Here is a 21,983-nt window from a genome sequence, read left to right on the forward strand (position 1 = left end):
TTTTATTTCATTTAGCTTTTTGGACACAAAAGTCCGACTAACCATGGTGGACATCTGAGTCTCCAACCATGTTCATTTCATTCTTGTATTTCATTTCCATTTACCTTTTTACTTTAAATCCATGTGCCAGTCGTTATTTTTCTTTTTATTCAGAGATGTCCATCCTCGGTGCTTTTCTAGTCTTAAACTGAACCTAATTATATTGTGGTCATTGTTTCCTAAATATTCTCCTACTTTTAAATAGTAGTTCACCTGCTTTCCCTTTAAAGTTTTGGTCCTGCCTCTCTCGCTCATTCATGCACTCTTGTTGGTTTGGTATACCAGTGGTTGGAGTGTGGCCTTTTCTTCCTTTCTCTGTTCTGGAGGTTGACATGTCTGAAGGATTTTGGAGTACAGTTTGTTTGTGAAGAGATGCCCCCTACTGCAAAGTCATTAAAGTACCATTTCAAACTGGTACAGGGAGCCTTTAAGTGCTTAGCAATCCTGAGACTCCAACTTGTGAAGCAATGCTTTCACTGTTCAGTTAGTGACACATTCAAAAATTAAGTTGATCCTTTAGAATAAACATTGAACTAATGTATTGTCAAAATTACTTCATAGCTGTGACACTTTTAAAAATTTTAGTTCTTGGGGTGTGGGTGATGCTGGCAAGACTGTCTAGTTGCCCTGAGCAGGTGGTGGGCCTTGAACTACTACAGTCCTTGTGGTGAGGGTGCATCCATAATGGTGTTAAGTAGGGAACTCTGGGACATTGACTCAGTTACAATGAAGGAACAATGATATATATTCAAATCAGGATGGCGTGTGACTGGAAGGTGATTGTATAAACATGAGAACACCATCAGCGCACCAATTAGCTTTCTTGAAAATATGTGATTATATGTGTGAATTGCATTGGGATGGATATACAAAATGATTATAGTAATAGCCACTCTGTGGTGTGTAGCAGAGTGGGTGTTCAAGCTATAGCAATGAATTCTGAAAAGCCAAAGCATAGTGGGGTTTTTTTTGCTCCATTTATTGAATTCTGGGAAACTTAAAGGTAACACTGATTCCTGGAATCTAAGAAACCAGGATAAAGACTGCCACGCCGAGGAAGGAGAGTCACTCAGTCCACATGTACAAAGTAATAAAGCAGGTTCGGCCCGATGCCTGCACCTCCAAAGCCATGAGCATCATGAATGATATTTTCGAGCCCATCGCGGGTGAAGTTTACCGCCTGGCCCATTACTACGAGCACCCCACCATCAGCTTCCGGAGGATCCAGATTGCTGTGTGCCTGCTGCAGGCCGTGTCGGAAGAAATAACCAAGTACACCAGCTCCAAGTAAAACTCCACATTTACAGCTGGCCACCAGATGGCTGTTATCCTGGAGCCATAAGGTGCCACAAAATGGTTTCCTTGGTTAGCCTTAAAGCTGACAGGTGACACACATTTCTTTGAAAGCTGGTTTATGATTCTAGCTATGGCTTAAGTGCTATGAAAATTAAAAGATAAACAACAGTCAGGAGCTTCTATCCTCCAACCAGGTGTAGGTTGACCATAATTTCTGACTCAATAGGTCTATTTAATTTGATTGGCATATTGAAAGAGACTCACGAACTGGTTAACCCTTCTTAACTCGACATTAAGGTTCACAGCTAGTGAAATTTAATGTATAAAAAGGGCCAATTCTTCGTTCTCAAATTTGGAGCATCAACAGTTTGGCAGTCAGCAGAAGGCGGAGGAGGTCTTGCTTTCCTCAGCATAAATTGACCAGTTAGAAAAAGAGTTAAGCCAGAGACAGCTGAGCGGGCCGAGTTTAGGCGGACAGTAGCTCGTCAGAAAAGCAAGCATAAAGAACTTAAAGCTGAAGTTGTAAGATTAATGGAGTTGCTAAACTAAACGGACAGAAACAAAACTTGTAAGGTGTTTTGCCATGGTATTTAATCTCATGCCTCTGCACTGAAAGGCTGAGGTACAATGTGAATCTGACAGCCCTTGCTGGGTAGCTAAACCAGAAAGCATAAAGGCATAACAGGACAGCACAGATGATGACTCACCATGGGCGTTCTAAGGGAAAGAGGAGCATCCAGGGGGAAGTCGAACAGCTGGATCATGAAGTTTATTTACCAAAGGACCAGGTGATAAATGTACTGTATGAGCCATATGGTAGCCTCAGACTGAACCGTTCTCAGCTATGGCTAAAGCACAGCAAGATGTTAAAGTCCACAGGAAATAAATAAATACGCTGTCATTTTATAACCTTTACTTAACTTCCTAGTACCCTTAACTGTTAAAGCTGAACAAGATAATGCTAACTGTAGCAGAAAACCTAACCAAAGCCTGTTGTAAGATCGATGCTTTATCGGATGAGTATCTTAGTGTATTAACTTACATGTGTATTAAATTTAGCACAGTTACAACATCTGTGTCTGACTGCTAACTGTAGCAAGAGGGAATTAACTCATTTTACTCAGGTTGTACTGTAGTTCTACATTCATTGGCTTAGGGCATAACTAATATATTACTCTGGACCGTTAAGTAAGGCAGTTCAGAGTTATCTAATGCAGCATTTTATAAACCTTAGTTATATATAGTGGAATCTGATCTAGTCCGTATATACGTGGGAAGAGAAAGGGCAAAGATTGTTCCGACACATCTGACACATTCAGGTCAAATATCCCACGTTCGAAGAGTATATTCCGTACACATGGGATACGTTGCAAAATCTACAGGTGTCAGCAACTACATAACAGAAGTAGCTATTTTGGGAGGTCATAAAGAGAATTATCTGAAGTGTGGTCAGATATAACTCCAAAGTGTGAAGAAAGAATTTGCTGTTCACAGCCAATTAAGTACTTTTTAAAGTGTAGTCACTGACATAATGTAGGAAATGTGGCAGCCAATTTGCACACAAGGTCCCACAAACAGCAATGAAATAAATGACCACATAATTTGCTTTAGTGATGTTGATTGAGGAATAAATGTTGGCCAGGACACCAGGAGAAACTCCCCTGCTCTTCTTCAAATAGTGCCATGGGATCCTTTACATACTGTGAGGGCAGGTGGGATCTTACTTTAATATCTCATTTGAAAGATGGCACATTCAACAGTGTACATTCCCTCAGTATTGTACTGGAGTGTCAGCTGAGATTACACACTCCAATCTCTAGAGTGGGACTTAAACACACAACCTTCTGTCTCAGGCGAGAGTACTATAGCTGAGCCAAGGCTGACAGTGGTGAAGTTTTGTTTCACACTCTAAATTATTCGAAAGCTTGTAACTTATGAACTTAAATGGAACTTGGAAAACTCAAAAAGCAGCATTCTGAGGAGTCTGCTGTCTGCAGGGTTCCACCAATGCTTGCTTTGACCTTGAATTTAGAACAGCAGCTCAACATTAGGCACTGAATAAAATGGGTGACCAAGGATAAATTTAAAGCATTGGGTGCTACGAATGGTGAGGAATAAGTAGATACAAGTTCATATTAGTTGAGGACTGATTACGTTTTCTTTGCACCAGGCTTGTAATCAGTAACTGCTAAATTATAATAACCAACAGACTTTTCTCTTCTGTGAGATTTCTGAATATGCTCAATCACAATTGACTTGTTGGGTGCTGGCATTGGTTACCTGTCTCATAAACTCACTTTAATACATGAAGTGGTGATGCTGATGTTATTAATAACACAGAAGTGCTAAAAAAAAGCACAGTTCAGAACACGTGTAAATTATTTCTCACAAAAGAGTGACCACCATAAATATTCCCGAGATTGCCTGATGATCATAGGAATGCTGGATTTATTAGGTTTATCTGTTTCTGTTTGACCTTAAGTTTCTTGCCTCGTTTAGGCAAACTCATTTGATGAAGCTGGAATAGTGAATTTTCATTTGAAAATGCAAGCTAAAATAATGTTTGTTTAGCATCTTGTTTAGTGACATTATTGTTCACACACTGGGCTCTAAGCATTACCATTGACTTCACCAGAGGTAAAAACCGTTTCTATATATAACTTATCAATTTCATCAATATCAGTCATATATTAAAAATGCTAAGTGGATGACAATGTTCCATCCCAAAATACATTGAAAATTCCTATGTCAGGCTCCGTCTATAGGAATACCTACTATATATATGTCAAAATGTAACTGCAGTACCTGTTATTCCTGTTAGTGGCATTGTGATAGGGCTTTCAATGTCTATTTAAGCATTCTGATTGTGTCTTCTTTTGAACTAACGTTATGTGGCAGGCTCCCCCTATATAGCTGCTATCTTGCTGTTAATAGGTATGGTAAAAAAAGACTTGCTTTCAGTCTGCCTTCAGTTACAGGCTCTGGCCATTGGGTGTCTCTGCAGAGCTTTCTTTTCGTTTTGACGATCCAATGGGTTTTTTTGTGCAGGTAAATTTGTTATTTAACATTTTGGGGGTGAATTTTCATGGGGGTTTCTCCCACGCAACTGCCGTAACTTCAGTAGAAGAGCCACAGAAATCCTGGAATAGTGGCGTAAACACCGTGGTGTAGGGGATTTGGCAAGCTATGTTTGATCCCAGGAATGATGTGGAGATTTGCCTGAGGAAGGAGAAAATCTCCGAAAGCTTGTGAATTTAAAATAAAATTGCTGGACTATAACTTGGTGTTGTAAAATTGTTTACAATTGATCCCAGGAATTAAGAGATCATTTCCCTTGTAACTACTACTCAACATGCTTTGAGCACCATGATTAGTTTGTGGGAATGATGTGACTGAAAGACCTGTCAGTGGTCCATTACGTAGATTGTACAGCACAGAAACAGGCCATTGGGCCCAACTGGTCCATGCTCCACACAAGCCTCCTCCCATGCCTCTTCATCTACCCTATCAGCATAACCTTCTATTCCTCATGTGTTTATCTAGCTTTCCCTTAAATCCATGGTAACCATTACTCATTGTTTTCTTGTTATTTTACTGTAAGAAAGGATAACATCACAATGGCAAAGTGATAACAAGTATAGATTCTTAGGAGAAAAAAATCCCCTTCAAAAATGTAGCACTGCGTCATAAGCAGAAGAAACATAAATTGAAAGGAAAGAGTTTGAGATTTTCTTCCCATTTATTATGGAATTAGTGGAGATATATGTAGTACAGGCAGGTGAGGAATGGAGCAGCAGGAAATATATAGTATGTAGGAAAATGTTATGATTCAACAATCCTGATGCAGAGCATGGCAGGAATGGGAATTTGGAAGAGGAGGTCCTGTTGCTCAGTTCAAAGTTCGCATGATTTTCTGTCTTTAAATTTTTAAAGAGGAGAGGCAGTGGAGGAAAATAGTGTAGTCGGCTGTGTCAAAGGCTGCAGAAAGGTCAAGAAGGATGAGGGGGTATAATGCACCATGATCACAGTCACATTGATTGGGGCCATTTCAGCGCTGTGGCAGGGCAAAAACCTGATTGGAGAGATTCAAACATGAAGTTGTGGGAAAGATGGGTGTGTGTTTAAGAGGGGACAACATGTCCATGGACTTTGGAGAAGTAAGAGAGGTTGGAGATAGGGCAGGAGTTTTCAAGAACAGAGGAGCCAAGGGTGTTTTCATTGAGGAGCGAGGCGATGATAGCAGTTTTGAAAAGGAGGGGGACAATACCTGATGAGAGGAACCAGTTACAATATAAGCTACCATGGTGGCTGGGAAAGGAAGTTGGGTGGTCAGAAGTTTAGTGGGAATGGGGGTCACGAGAGCAGGAGGTGGGTCACATGGACAAGATGAGCTTGGAAAGGGCATTAGGAGAGAAGTTAGAGAAAAATACAGGTTCAGGGCTAAGGCAGGAGGTGCCTGGGAGGGATGTTTGGTTTGGTGGGCAAGGGGAAGGGGGAAGCAGCTGAACGCTTGGTCTCAATCTTAGTGACAAAGAAGTCTCTGACCTCCTTGCACTTGTTGGAGGAAGGGTGGAGGGGGCAGGGGAGAGTGGATTAAGGAGATGGTTGGTAGCAGAGAAAAAAAGCTGGGGGTCCTTTGCTCTTGAAGTAATGGGCAGATATAGCAGAGGACAATGAGGCTCGATTGCACTTGGTGTGCTTCAGCCAGATCCAGTGATGGATGACTAAACCAGTTGTGTGTCAGATACACAAAATCTGCCCCTCCTTGGACTTGGGGGCAAAGATAGGGGCCATACCAGTGGTATTGACCAGGATGAGAGAGGTTTTGCTGGGGTCAAAGGCATCAAAGGAGCAAGTGAGGGAGTGGTTGAGCAGAGTGACAGCTGCAGAAGTATCGTGGTGAGTGAAGGGACAAAGGCTAGGTGGATGGCAGTTTGAAAGTGCAATTGTAAGTGACTTGGGGGAAGAGTTATTTCCAATGGCGGATACAGAAGGGAGAGGGTTTGGATGGGGTTAATTGGCACTGAGGCTGTAGGTTTGTTCTTGTGGTGTCTGATTCTGGGGCTGTGAGGTTTCTATGCCATCTACACTCTTTTCAACAGGTTCCACCTGCAACTATGCACTAAATACAAAGGCATTTTGTCATTGCTGCTCATTGTGTAAACCTTGCAGCATGTTGTTATTTCAACTTGAGCTGAAAATCAGAGCTGAGAATGAATCGAATATTTAAACAGAAATGAGGGGAGGACAAAGCCAATGCAACAAACAGGCCTTAATTGGCCGTAACAAGTTTGATACCAGCAAACAAAAGTGGAGAAATGAACTTTTGATAGACATCTAAATACTAAATCTAGCACAGCCTCTGTTCTAATACCTTGTTTCCCTGTGTTAAGAGGTCATTCATTGCCAGCATGAAATTGTTTTCATCCATTCTATTTATTATCCCTGAGCTGCCCACTCTACACTATGGGGTATTGAAATCCATAATGATTAGTGTATTAGGATTGTCTGCTACTCTATATGTGCTGTTCACATTGAGCTGGCATGTAATGATTCATAATGTTTGTTGACATTAGCAAAAAATATCAATATCCACGCTATCATTTTTTCAATACATTTTCAACTAACTCCAATTTTAAATGTTGTACGCATGCTAAACCTAAAATAGCATGGAAATATTAATTTATCTTTTCTCTTGCTAAGCTCAAATAATTTACCTTTTCTTCTGCTAAACTCAGTTTATTATGACAGTACTACTCTCAACAGCACAGGAAGTCGAAATGTGGGGGAAAGCCCAAGGTGTGTAGTGTAGGGCCACCACTAAGGTTGAATAGAGTAGGAGAAAACATGAGGAAAATCCTCAAATAGTCAGGCAACACCAAACTTGGGTTCTAAAAGACCTGTAGATTGGAGGAGGAAGGGTTGACCAAGGGAGGTAAGGAGTTCCACAGTTTTGAGTTCCTGGGAAAGAATATTACCAGAGCAACACAATAAATCATAATTCTGGCATAATGATTATGCAAGATCCAGGAGGAAGAGGATGTAAAATGGAATTTTTGGCATTTAGGAGAAAGTCAGTAGAACAATTAACCTAATTTATTCTCCTTATAAATATGTAGTAAATCATTACACTACATATGCTAATGAAGTCTCCAAAAGCTTAATGCATGTTATTAATATTTTTTCTTCTGCATTTGACTTGTTTCTCATTCTGCATTTCATTATGAAACAAATAGAAACTTGCAGAGTGCAAATAACAGGAAACAGAGCAAAGAAAATGAAACATGCATTTCAGCTCTTTGTCGGTTTCCAGTCGGCAGCCCGAGATCATCATCTCCAGGTGCTGTTCTCAGATGAGATTGTGGTCTAACGCTTATTCTGAAGACAATGGGTGCTGTCCGCCCCCAGAAATAAAAACGTAGGTTTTATGCATCACTCGTTCTGAGTCACTCAAAACTTCAAAAGGCCTTAAATTCTTGTATGATAACAAAGCAGGTCCAATGTGGATTGTGATTGTAAAATGAAAACCATGTGGGGATTTGTAATCTGTATTCAGTATTGTCTGTGAGCACTAAGCAAGTATAAGGTTAGTGTGTAAACTTAGTAAATCTCAATATGGTGCACGACTGTCCTTTAGTGTGTAGTGCTGCATAGGTTACATTTGGAACTGAAAGTTGACCTGATTTTAGCAAACAGTACTATTAGTCTAAAATGCTTCCTTTAAGTGATTAAATATTTAATTAAGCATTAGGCCTGATTAATCCTTAATGAAAACTTTTCATGTTTATTGTTCTCATTGTCAGTGGAAAATCATTAATCAAAGAATCCCTGTTAAATACTTTCAATATCAATCCCTGTTACATACTTTCAATACTCCCTCAATCTATCTAGTGTGAAAAAAAAATCATGAAGTAAATCTATCACAAAGGCAATGCTGACAAACTCATTGCTATTTTCCATATTCATGGAGCTACTAAGCAGACAAACAGCTACAGGAACACCACCAGCAGCTCTAAAGGAAGCCTCTTCATATCTGCTTATTTTTCCAGCTTTGAATGATGGGGATGCATGAAAGCCAGGAAAGTTCAGTACCAGGTGGGCATTGCTGTTCTCCCAACCAGACTTGCATTTTCCCAGCTTGGATGATTCCTGTCATCATCCATGGCTGGAGAGGATGCTCAGGGTCCTGATCATCTGTATAGATACTTTTGTTGGGTTGCAGTTGCATGGATTCCAGGTCCTCTCTGGGACCTCAACGAAGTGAGAGTCTGGTCAATGAATGTGCGCATCACAGCCCATTCTATCTTAATCGGATATACACACAATTTCCAGCAAGGATCGCTAGATAGGATCAGGAGCAGGAACCCTGGCTGATCCTCCCCTATGCCATCAACCTAGCCTATGGCACTGAGGCCAATTGTAGCAGACAGACCAGTAATCAAACTATTTGGACCTTTTGTTCTAAATGGCTCAGTACCACAGCATGGGAGCATGTACTCATTTTGTTTTTGCTTTAAGCAATAAATATACCAAATTTCACAGATCCAAGCTTTATTGTTATGGACTATGGCACAAGTAAACACACCAACTCCTGACATTAAATTTAATGGAGTATTGAAGGAACAGCTATAAATTCTGAAAGAAAGGTTAAATTCATTTTTCTTGCACAAAATAGACCTTCAAAGAAATTTGCGTAGTCACACTGTATCCATATGAATTCATTGAGGTCCAAAACAAAAAGTAGATTCTCATAAGTTCATTCAGAAAAATGCTAATAGATTCCTTCATTTCCAGGATTAGAAATGTTCAGATTTCCAGGATTAGAAATTTTCAGAAAGTCCCCTTTCCAGGTGTTATATTACCAGTCAAAAAATGCCTCAAATTTAAAATTCTCATCCTCATGTTCAAATCCCTCTATGGCTTCACCTCTCTCGCCTCTCCCTACCTCTGTAACCTCCTCCAACCCTCCGAGAACTCAGTTCCTCCAACTATGGCCTGTTACACTCTTCCTTTGCCCCATTATTGGCGGATGTGCCTTCAGCTGTCCAGGCCCTAAACTCTGGAATTCTCTCCCTATACCCCTTTACCTCTCCACCTCTCTCTCCTCCTTTGAGACCCTCCTTAAAACCTACCTCTTTACCAAGCCACCAAACTAATATTTGGCTTGGTGTCAATTTTTTGTTTGATTATGATCATGTGAAGCATCTTGGAATATGTTCCTTCATTAAAGGTGCTACATAAATGCAAGTTATATAACACAGAACATGTATTCTAGATATCAATGTACATTAGTAACTAAAATGATTTGTTCCATAATACAGAATATCTATCATTTGAATGTGAACATGCAACATTTCCAATATTAATGGATAATATATGAATGTTATATGCTTTAGCATGGATATTTCCAATTTATATCATAATTGCAGAAAAGTTTACAGTATTTACAACACTATGCCTCTCTCATGACTAGAAAATAAAATATATAGATATTTTTGAAAATCAAAATCTTCCGATGACTTACTATTTTGAAACCGGAAAAATACCCAACATTGTAAATCTTTTATCCAAGGGATATGGGGATCGGGCAGGAAAGTGGAGTTGAGGTCAAAGATCAGCCATGATCTTATTGAATGGCGGAGCAGGCTCGAGGGGCCGTATGGCCTACTCCTGCTCCTATTTCTTATGTTCTTATGTTTATGGCAACAAAATTACACAGAGATTTTCATAAAATATTAGCTTCAATGTTAGCTCGAACAATATCTACCAACAAATAAGTATGTCATCTAAACATTTATATCAAGCCTTAAAAAATGAGCAATCATTTTCAGTACTTCTTAAACAGATCAGAAGAGAAATGTTACAAGATGTTAAAGTGTATTGAAACAGACTGAAGAACTAACCCTAAAATTGACAAATCTGATGTATAAAGAAATTTTTAAAGTATCAAAATATTCAATGGCAGTGGTTCATCATAGGTGATTCTCTGAAAGAAAGAATTTGAACAGCGATTGTAAATTAAAATACATCAATATATGATGAAATTCAAGCAACTTGCAATACAATCAGAGCTTTTAAAATATACTACATTTGTTCACTGGTTTGTTTGGAAATGTTTCTTTTAAATATTTTTAATGATATGATTCGAGATTGCACGCAATTGTCTACTACAGAGAAAGTAAATGTACTCACAGAAAACATTTTGCTAGTTGAGGTAAGCTTTACAGTCTAGCGCTCAACAATTTTAAGTGTTACATTCAGAAACTCAAATGTACGGTGAACAGGTTGAAAAGAATAAAATGTTGAGGTTTACCTTAGTTTGAGACCCATACGGCTGAAGTCATCAAACCGTTGAAAACCAAAGATTTAAGAAAGAGGATTCGCAAGGAGAATATAATGAGTGGAAGTGAACTTGGTACCTCATCTTTGATAGAAAGGAAACAAAATGCATTAGTTTAATATTCAGAACATTAAAACCATCCTTGTGAAAAATATGTAGAACAGAAGTGTTAGGGACCAGTTACACTACAGTTTCTGCATGGATTTTTCCCGATTTTCATCACCCCACCATTGGCGGCCGTGCATTCAGCTGACTAGGCCCTAAGCACTGGAATTCCCTCCCTAAACCTCTCTGCCTCTCTACTTCATTCTCTCCTCCTGTAAGATGCTCCTTTAAACCTACCTCTTTGACCAAGCTTTTGGTCACCTGTCCCAATATCTCCTTATGTGGCTTGGTGTTAAATTTTGTGAAGTGCCTTGGGACGCTTTACTATGTTAAAGGTGCTATATAAATATTGTTGTTGGATACTTAGGTATAATTTCACACCAGAAGGGTTTCAGACAGTTACAGTACAACTGTATGAACAGTCAGTATGAAACCAACTTTAAAAATGAAAGTTAAAAAGCTTCCAAGGAATCGGCCAAATACTATCAAAGAGCCCACAGGGGACCCCTCTTCACTAACTTAAAAAACTTCAACAGTATCCTGAGAGGAACTCTGCATGTCTTTATCTTGTTGCGGGACTGCCAATGTAACTTGACCCCACTAGCTCGCTCCACTCTAAGAGCACTGTTACACTACAGCTACCAGTAGCTCACATTAAACAGGCTCAGGATATATTGCCAGCACCAAGTATCCATCTAGCCAGCAGAAACCTGGATGTGTCGTGCATAGTTCTGCTCAATGTTCTTCAAATACCAGTTGAATTTTAACATTAAAAGGTTTGCTGACTGCCGCTTTGTGTTGACAAAAAGTTCCAGAATAATTAGCCTATTGAGCAGGCACTGTTCTAAAGTAAAAATGAGTCATTCTATTTACATTTTTTGTGTGTATAAGTGGCACAACGGCCAAAGCTGGAGACTGTATTAAGAATAAACCCTGAATTTGACTCCATAGGTTGCTGAAAGGCCTGATGAAATTGTATTAAGATTTGGTACCAACCAGTGAAAGAAGTTCAGCAATGAGAAAAGAACATTGGCACCATTGGACTTCTGGTAGATCCTTAATTTCTCGAATTCTTTGTGTAGCCCTTTGAGTTAATTTGCAATTTTCACTTTATCAAACTACAGTATTCAAGATTCTATTATTTATAAGCTGCTATGAGGCGAACATTAATGATTTTAAATAGATTTTGTTGTTTAAAATATGAACCTGTACGTACCATCATCAGAATCCACTTGGAGACATTGGTTTTGCAGCTTTTTGGCTGTAAGAATTTACAAAGAAAGTAATAATGATCAAAACGTGGTTCACTAGTGAGCAAAGAATTGTCCAAACTTTCGTTTTCTATTTCAGGAAACCGTCCAAAGTTTGAAAAATAACATGCATTAACGAAGAGATGTATTAAAATCAAGTTCTTTCTTAATTTGGAGGACGAGCCTTAAACTGCGTTCCCAACACATTCCCGTTTACAGTGTTGTTTGGTAGTTCCTCCATCTCCTTTGGATTCGTCACTTCTACTCCAGCATCCTAACAAAAAGGGAAAACCGAGAGGGGCAGTATGACTGACATCGAGTTAGATGGCTGGCCAAGACTAGAATCCAAATGGTACTAAATATATTTTGCCACGTATATTAACATTATATTATTATGTATGTGCACGTGTGATTGGAAGGCGATGCTTTATATTACATAGAAGGTACAGCGCAGAATCAGGCCATTCGGTCCAACTGGTCCATGCTGGTATTTATACTCCACCCGAACCTCCTCCCTCACACTTTTGTCATACACAATGTCCTTATTACCACTCAGAGGGGTCCCTAGGCATTAGTGAGGCAATATTATTATACATTTCTAAACCAACCTTTCTCTTTTGACATGATTGATGTAGTTCTCATGGAGTCATGCATTTCCCCTTGGCAGATATATGAGTTTCCATCGTCCCAGCTTTTTAACGAGGTCGTCATTTGACTGACGAGGCTGTAATCGCCATCCTCCCCCACTGCCGGACCAAACTGCAGCGTCTTGCCTTCGATTAACGAATGGCTAGATGCGTTCCATGTGACAACGAGCGAATCCGGGTGAAAAGCTGTCAACAAACAGCCAAGGGTTGCACTTTCCCCTCCCTGAATAGCCCCTGCAGAGGGCGGGAGGATGAACACCGAAGGGGCAGTTTCCGTGTGATCTGAAAATATTAAAATAACATCAGTGAGCAGAAGAAAAGTTTTGAAAAGAAAAATTTGTAATGAAAAAAAATGGTTGAGCTCCAACGAAACGTTGTCGACATTAGTAACCATTTCGCCGAGTATTCCTTCCAGAGAATAATTTATAGAAATAAAGACTTGCATTTTATAACTAATTTTGGTTAAATATTGCATCGGCATTCTCATAGAAATGCTTTCAAACTTTACAATTTAACACATGTAGATGTGTTAATCATTTTCACATCAGTGCTGGGACATGTTACCGCGTTCTCATTCAACCACTACGTTCAGATGTTACACTTCATTTAAAAATTGTAGTGTCCTTTTTATTGCCATTTTTTTGATAGCATTGAATGGAATCTATTGGGGTTTAGCCTTCATAAGCGGACAGTTCTGCTATAGGATCATGACTAACCTCGGATTAATTGAAGACCTATAAAAATGCAAATATTAACGTTATCCAAAGTTTAAATCGAAATTGGCAAGTATTCCCAACCCCTGAGGTTTAATCACCTTTTAGGAATCTTGTCATTTTATATGCTTCAAATAATTAACGGTGACTGATTTTAATACGAAAGTTCAAATTTGCATGTCAAGAAATACTAGCATCTAATTAAGTTGACATTTTCTTGTTTGGAAACTTTGTATGAAGTGTCAGCATGTATTGGATAACCTAATATTGGTGACTGGATACACAGAGAAGGCGAATCTGAAGCACAACCGAGTGAGTTAATGGAATTTATCTAAAAAGACAATAAACGGTACTAAAGACATGAGGGTTACGTTGATATATTTGGAACTGCTCAGCGGAATCCAGTTGTGAATTCGTTGGGCCGATTTGCACACGAAAGAGGGTAGCTGACTCCAGGCGGTGGTTAGATCTCTGGCACATGGGAAATATTACTGTCGGACAATGCAAATATCCTGGAAGGAAAGTGTGGAAAATAATCAAATGTTTTTACGCAGATCGATCTGGTGTTTTGCGGGGAGTGTGGGGGAGGGGGGAATCATTCCAAAAAATTAAAACTGATCACCTAATTAATACCGAAAGATTTTTTTAGGTTAATTCAAAAAAGCCATTTTCTAAATTAAAAGCCCCGATTAAACACAACACTTTATGTCGCTTTACAGCACGAAAATGGAGGTTTGGGGGTGGAAGAATGGATGTGAGGAATCGTTCTGGTTGCTGTGTGCCGACATCGTAACCCGTGCTTTTGGACACATTTACGATGCACATAGCGACTAGCGCAATTCCGCAACACACTTCCCGCGTTTGGAAGATTATGGCCAGTACCTCCGCAATTTCCACCCTTACCAGCATCCCATCCAGACCGTGTGACTTATCTACTTTAAGTATAGATAGCCTTTCTAGTACCTCTTCTTTATCAATTTTTAGCCTATCCAGTATCTCAACTATATCTTCCTTTACTGAGACTCTGGCAGCATCTTCTTCCTTGGTAAAGACAGATACAAAGTATTCATTTAGTACCTTGGCCATCCCCTCTGCCTCCATGAGTGGATCTCCTTTATGGTCCCTAATGGACCGCAAGTCAGGTGGTATATGCAAAAAAAAAAGTTGCTTTCAAACTCAGTGCAACATATCCTTGCCATTAAATCTTTTATAATTACTATAAAGACTTTAAATGTGTATTTAATATTATTGCCTAACATGTAACAGCAAAAGAAGATGGAAAGGAATATACAAACTAACAAATGGAAAATATTGACCAATAACATAATGAAATTCTATAAAGTATCATGTGAACATCTTGTATAGTAGGCAGAATGAACTCATTAGTTCCAAGTTTTGATAACTGGTTCCTTTCCTACTGATTTCATTGTTGGGGATTGTTCACACGGTTCAGAGCTTTACAAATTAAAAGGGTCTGAGAGGGAGATAGGATCACAAGTCAGGGTGCAGAAAAGGCCATTGGGTCCATGGAAGCTCACCCCGTTCAATTCCCAAACTCTCCCATCTTTATATAGGACTGGATTTTGAAGATCTCAAATATATTTGCCCCTACTACCCACCTGCAGATTATTTAAACCATTTATCATTCTTTAATGAAGCAAATTCTCCCTAAAATCAGTCTTAAATTTGCTTTCACTTGTTTATAAATGTACGATGCCTTCATTTAATTTATGTTTTGCTAACATGCCACATTGATTCGAAAATTCTTGAAGAGTGAAGTCACTCTGCCACTTCTGTGTTGATGCAAAGTTTTGAGTGCACATTGATTCAAGTGGATTATAACTTGAGAGTCAGGTCAGCATCTGACTTCTGAGCACAGTAAAACCTAAACAAAACAATCCTCGACCCCTCTGTCCTTGCAAACTACTGCTCCATCTCTAACCTTCTGTTCCTATCCAAAGTCCTTGGACGTGTTCAGATGGCAGTTAAGAGTCAACCATGTTTCTGTGGACAAATGTAAGGAGTCGCACAAATGTAAGGAGTCCAAGAATACTGGATGTAATGTTTCCCTGACTAACCTGTCTGAACAGAGGGGCAATTTTTTCACTCAAAGGGTGGTGAGTGTCTGGAACGAGCTGCCAGAGGCAGTAGTAGAGGCGGGTACAATTTTGTCTTTTAAAAAGCATTTGGACAGTTACATGGGTAAGATGGGTATAGAGGGATATGGGCCAAGTGCAGGCAATTGGGAGTAGCTTAATGGTATAAACTGGGCGACATGGACATGTTGGGCCGAAGGGCCTGTTTCCATGTTGTAAACTTCTATGATTCTATGATTCTAACACCATTCACTCCTTTGATTGCTGTGATTATCTCTCTGCCAAGGTGTGATAAAGGGCAGTTGGAAAGATTATCTGTACTCACCAGGCATTGTTCTCTGACTATATATGCTGTGCCTATATGCAACTCTTCACTCACCTGACGAAGGAGCAAAGCTCCGAAAGCTTGTGATTTCAAATAAAGTTGTTGGACTATAACCTGGTGTTGTGCGACTCCTTACATTTGTCCACCCCAGTCCATCACCTGCATCTCCACATGTTTCTGTGGGACTGGAGTCACATTATAGGCCAGGTTTCCTCATCTGAGGGACATTAGTGAACCAGTTGTCTTTTTTTACCGATCCGATAGCTTGGTGGTAACTTTTTTTTAAAATTTCGAGATATTTTTAACCTGAATTCAAATTCTCAAACTTCTATGGTGGGATATTAACTTATGTTCTCTCCATCACTAGACCAGCAACATAGCCACTACGCTAACATACCCGTGTGATAAATAAAGACAGAGTCCGTTATGTAAAAACTATAGTAAAATATATTCTTAAAGCCCTTAGGAGACCCAATATGGTTTCGCTTGGGTTGCAGTTATACTCTGCCTAGTATGAGTTCAAAGTGATTTGAGACTACCTCTCACATCTCTGGCTTTAGTGTGCTCAGAAGTCAGATCCCGAGCCGACTCCCAGTCATACTCCATTTGAATCTTTGCATTAACACCAAAATGACAGCGTGACTTCACCCTTAAAGAATTTTGAAGTCAGTGTGGCAAGTTAGTAAAATATAAATTTAAATTAGGGCTTTATTTGGATCTGGAGGCCTTTTGCATCCGTAATATCTCACTTAATTTCACTTAAATGGCGTGAAAAAACAGGGTTTAGGGCAAGTGATTGACTGAACAGTCATCAATAGCCTCGAATTTGTTTACTATTTTCTTTAAATTCATCATCGGAACCCCCAGATTGATGCATTGACCGATTGTATTCAGTTTAACTCGCCGTGGAAACGTAAATGAAACGGATCTCCAATTTGTGTTAGGACATTGGGAATAAATTGATGGATTAATGCGAGGTTATCTTGATGACGTAAATGCAAAACAAAAAATTATTTGTTTAAATTGGTAATTTAATTCATCCACAATTTCAGATTTCTACAATGCATTTGACTAAAAGTTAACGGTTAGCAGATCACGACAACACAAAGCCCAACATAGATTTAAACACAAAGCTCAACATAGACTTCAATACAGAGCCCAACATAGATTTAAACACAGAGCTCCACATAGACTTCAACAGAGCTCAACATAGACTTCAACACAGAGCTCCACATAGACTTCAACAGAGCTCAACATAGACTTCAACAGAGCTCAACATAGACTTCAACACAGAGCTCAACATGGACTTCAACAGAGCTCAACACAGAGCCCAACATAGATTTAAACACAGAGCCCAACATAGATTTAAACACAGAGCCCAACATAGATTTAAACACAGAGCTCAACATAGATTTAAACACAGAGCTCAACATAGACTTCAACACAGAGCTCAACATAGACTTCAACAGAGCTCAACATAGACTTCAACACAGAGCTCAACATAGACTTCAACACAGAGCTCAACATAGACTTCAACAGAGCTCAACATAGACTTCAACACAGAGCTCAACATAGACTTCAACACAGAGCTCAACATAGACTTCAACACAGAGCTCAACATAGACTTCAACACAGAGCTCAACATAGACTTCAACAGAGCTCAACATAGACTTCAACACAGAGCTCAACATAGACTTCAACACAGAGCTCAACATAGACTTCAACACAGAGCTCAACATAGACTTCAACAGAGCTCAACATAGACTTCAACACAGAGCTCAACATGGACTTCAACAGAGCTCAACATAGACTTCAACACAGAGCTCAACACAGAGCCCAACATAGATTTAAACACAGAGCTCAACATAGACTTCAACACAGAGCTAAACATAGATTTAAACACAAAGCTCAACATAGACTTCAATACAGAGCTCAACATAGATTTAAACACAGAGCCCAACAAAAAGCTCAACATAGACTTCAACACAGAGCTAAACATAGATTTAAAGACAGAGCTCAACACAGAGCCCAACATAGATTTAAACATAGACTTCAACACAGAGCCCAACATAGACTTCAACATAGACTTCAACATAGAGCTCAACATAGATTTAAACATAGAGCTCAACATAGATTTAAACATAGAGCTCAACATAGACTTCAACATAGAGCTCAACATAGATTTAAACATAGAGCTCAACATAGACTTCAACATAGAGCTCAACATAGATTTAAACATAGAGCTCAACATAGACTTCAACATAGAGCTCAACATAGATTTAAACATAGAGCTCAACATAGACTTCAACACAGAGCTCAACATAGACTTCACAGCAACGCCCGCTCAATATATCATTAAAGAAACAGGCGGATAGAAATTGGTTATTTTATTTCGTAAATTGGGTTGAGACCATTTTCCTGTTTGTGATATTCTTATTTGAAATTGTATTTGTGTATATACAAAATTGAATTGAAATTGAATTTTCTTGAAACAATCCGTTTCCACACCCGGCTGATTGGTTTTGGAAATTTATCTAGAGTGTCTTGAATATCTGGATGACTTTTTTTGAAGCGTTTACTAATTTGCCATTAAGTTTTAGACTGGTCCTATTTCCAATCAGCACTGGCACAGTGTAACACCCGAACCGTCGGCCCCGCATAGGGGAGCAAAGACCAGCCTGGAGCATCACTTTCATCCGCAAGATTTAACATATAGAATGTTGAGCACATCATTATTTTGTCGTATTTAACAATAACTCCAGGTCACCCCGTGCTTAATTCCACCCTTTAGTGTGCGGTTGTCGGTTTTACTTTGGTACTTGCGCCGTTTTTGCTGTAGCTGTTTGCACAAGAAACTCGTCCAGTACGAGAATCGTAACTTTAATTGGATACAATAATACAAGCTCCCCGGCTCAACACTACGATCAAATCACTTATTTTCGTTTTTACAGCTAAACGTTCGATAACGGTGTTAACTGCAGAAATGATCCATCTGAATGAACTTCCATTTGGAATGACTTTTTGCATTGTGTTGCTCAAATTTAATTACTGACAGGCAGGAAGCTATTAATCCAGCTCCCTGTTTGTCTTTATTAATTGGCTTGATAATTATAATGACCTTCAGCAAAATGCATGCAACATGTTCTCTTTACTTTTATAAGTGATAATTTAGCAACAGCGACCACTGTAGAAATGGTACGGGCAATTGGACAACGATTTGAATTCTATAGTTATCCATGAGACGAGGGATGAAACGAAAACCCAATAAGGTCATCAGGTCTCAATGATGTCTGTGGGTGATTGTTATAAAAATGGATCGTTCACTATCAGGTATCAAACATGCACCCTGACAGTCTGAGATAGCTTTCTATCTATCCAGTTAATCTTTCTTCTTGTCTCATTTTCTCTTTTCAAACATTTAAATTCCTGGCCCGAAAAAATAAAATAAAATTTAATCATTGCATATTCTGGAAAATAGTCACTCAGTGCGTTTCACTTACTTGCCACGACTTTCAGGGGGGTTCCATTTCCAAAGATAAGCTTCACGGTGTCACGAACAGCTCGCTGTCACACACCAAACGTTCCATTGAAAGAGCCGAGGCGAGGACCAAGCGCCCAATCCCACTCCACAATTATCACCGATATCCCGATAGTGAGGCAGAAAGAAAAAAAAACTGGATCAAGATGACGGCTACGGTAACGTTGTACTTGGAAAGTTAGGTGGCACTTCCACAAAAGCTCTCCTCTTGCCACGGGGGACAATCTCCCGTTTAATTTGACACGGTTTATTACACTGTGCCTGCTGTTGCCCCCCGCACATTGTTTTATCTTTGTTCAAAAACCCAGTGCGACACACCGAGTACAGACTGCATTGAACGCCGATTTTCGTAAGAATCAAAAATGTTAAGCTTTTACAGACCCCTCACTACATGTTACTTCCCTCCTCCATTTTTTGATGTTTCTCTGATGGCTCGTCCCTCTGTATTCTTGGAGCACTCTGCAATCTCATTAATACCTTACCCATGACACCGGTCCGTGTGGAGATGACTGGTATACACTTTGATTGATGATGGACACTTTGTGGCGTTATTTTCGGGGTTACTTAAAAAAATTAAAAGGCTTAAAATCCACTTGAGTTGTTAAAATGCTTGTCACGTTCTCGATAACTGATGCTGCAGTCACACTATCGCCAGCCTCGCCTTGGGTGCGAGACTGGGCTCAGTGGTATCACTCTTGCCTCTGAGGTAAAAGGTCGTGGGTTCAAGCCCTATCCTGGATACATAGTCCAGGCTGACACTTCAGTGCAGTACTGAGGGAATGCTGCACTGTTGGAGCTCTGGTCCTTTTGATGAGACTTTACGCCGAGGCTGGTGGGCTCTTTCAGGTGGACCTAAAAGATCTGTGTGTTCTGGCCAATATTTATCCCTCAATCAATATTACTAAAACAGATTAGCTGGTCGTTTATCTCACTGCTGTTTGTGGGACCTTGCTGTGCTCAAATTGGCTATCTTGTTTCTCTACATTATAGCAGTGATTCCACTTCAAAAGTATTTCCATTGGCTGTAAAACACCTTGGGACTCCTGGGGTTGCGGAAAGAGCTGTATAAATGTGGAGTTCTTCCTTTCTTTATAAGCCCCCTCATAATACTGGTATCATTATGGAGTGGTTTAAGTGGGCATTGGATTCAATGCCCTGGAATAAAGGAAGCAAAGCTCTGTACAGGTGCACTTAAACATCTGTACAAGCTCCCCTCACCAGCTCCCAAATGCTGGCGAAATGTTCAGTTAGAAAAGACCCAACCATCCTGTGAGTTACTCTCTATCATTAAAAACTGACACTTTAAAAATGCTGGGGGCCCCTGAACTCCTTTCCTCTGCAGACACAAAGGTTCAGAGGAGACATTCCAGTATTCAAGATCATTAAGGGGAAAGATAAGTTTGCACTCTTAGTATCACAGTATCATAGTAGGTAAAGTACAGGAGGAGGCTATTCAGCCCATTGTGCCTGTGCCAACTCTTTGAAAGAGCTATCCAATTGGTCCTTTTCCCCTGCTCTTTCCCCATTGCCCTGTAATTTCTTTTCCTTCAAGTATTTGTCCAATTCCCTTTTGAGAGTTACTATTGAATCTACTTCCACCACCCTTTCAGGCAGTGCATTCAAGATCATTACAACTCACTGCATTAAAAAATGTTTCCTCATGTCACCTCTGGCTCTTTTGCCGATCACCTTAAATCTGTGTTTTCTGGTTACCAACCCTTCTGCCACCGGAAACAATTTCTCCTAATTTACTCTGTGAAAACCGTTCATGATTTTGAACACCTCAATCAAATCTCCCCTTAACCTTCTCTGTTCTAAGGAGAGCAACCCCAGCTTCTCCAATCTCTCCACATAACTGAAGTCTCTCATCCCTGGTACCATTCTGGTAAATCCCTTCTGCACCCTCTCTAAGGCCTTGACATCCTTCCTAAAGTGTGGTGCCCAGAATTGAACACAATACTCCTGCTGAGGCCTAACCAGTGTTTTAGGTTTAGCACAACGTCCTTGCTTTTGTACTCTGTGCTAGACAATGCCGTTGTGTATTAAAAATGTAACAGATAAAAGAATTGTTTAATGCAGTGTATGTAATCATGAAATGCATTTAATATGTAACCACACATATTGTATTAATCATATGTTTTTATTAACCACATTTATTATATGTAACCACATTTATTCAGTACATTAACCAAGGCAATTGGATAGTAGTGAGCTTGGACAATGTGTGTTTAAACCCCACAGTTAACACTTCATTTAAGTTTCATTGATATAAAAGAATCTAGCATGTCTGGGAAAAGGCAAGCTGCATTCCCCAAAGGAAATAAGGAGAACACCAAGTGTCTTGCCATTGTCTAGAACACGTTACTGTTATCAGCCGAATCTTTTTAACAAGTTGATGAGATTAAGTCTGACCTCCTCAGCAAGTTGAATTGGTTAAGTCAGCATGCCACATGATCCTCAGCTACAGTGCATAAATATACAGCTTGAACAAAGGTTCAGAGTAGAGGAACCCCCAAGGATGCAGACTAGATTTGTCCAGGCGAACGTAAATGCTGATAAGAGCCTAATGCCTGTGTAGCCTGAAGAAGTCTGCAGAAAGTAGGATTTGTGGGATCCAAGGGGTGGGGGCTGATA

Source organism: Heptranchias perlo, chromosome 32 (assembly GCF_035084215.1).
Source record: "Heptranchias perlo isolate sHepPer1 chromosome 32, sHepPer1.hap1, whole genome shotgun sequence".
Classification (NCBI taxonomy): domain Eukaryota; kingdom Metazoa; phylum Chordata; class Chondrichthyes; order Hexanchiformes; family Hexanchidae; genus Heptranchias; species Heptranchias perlo.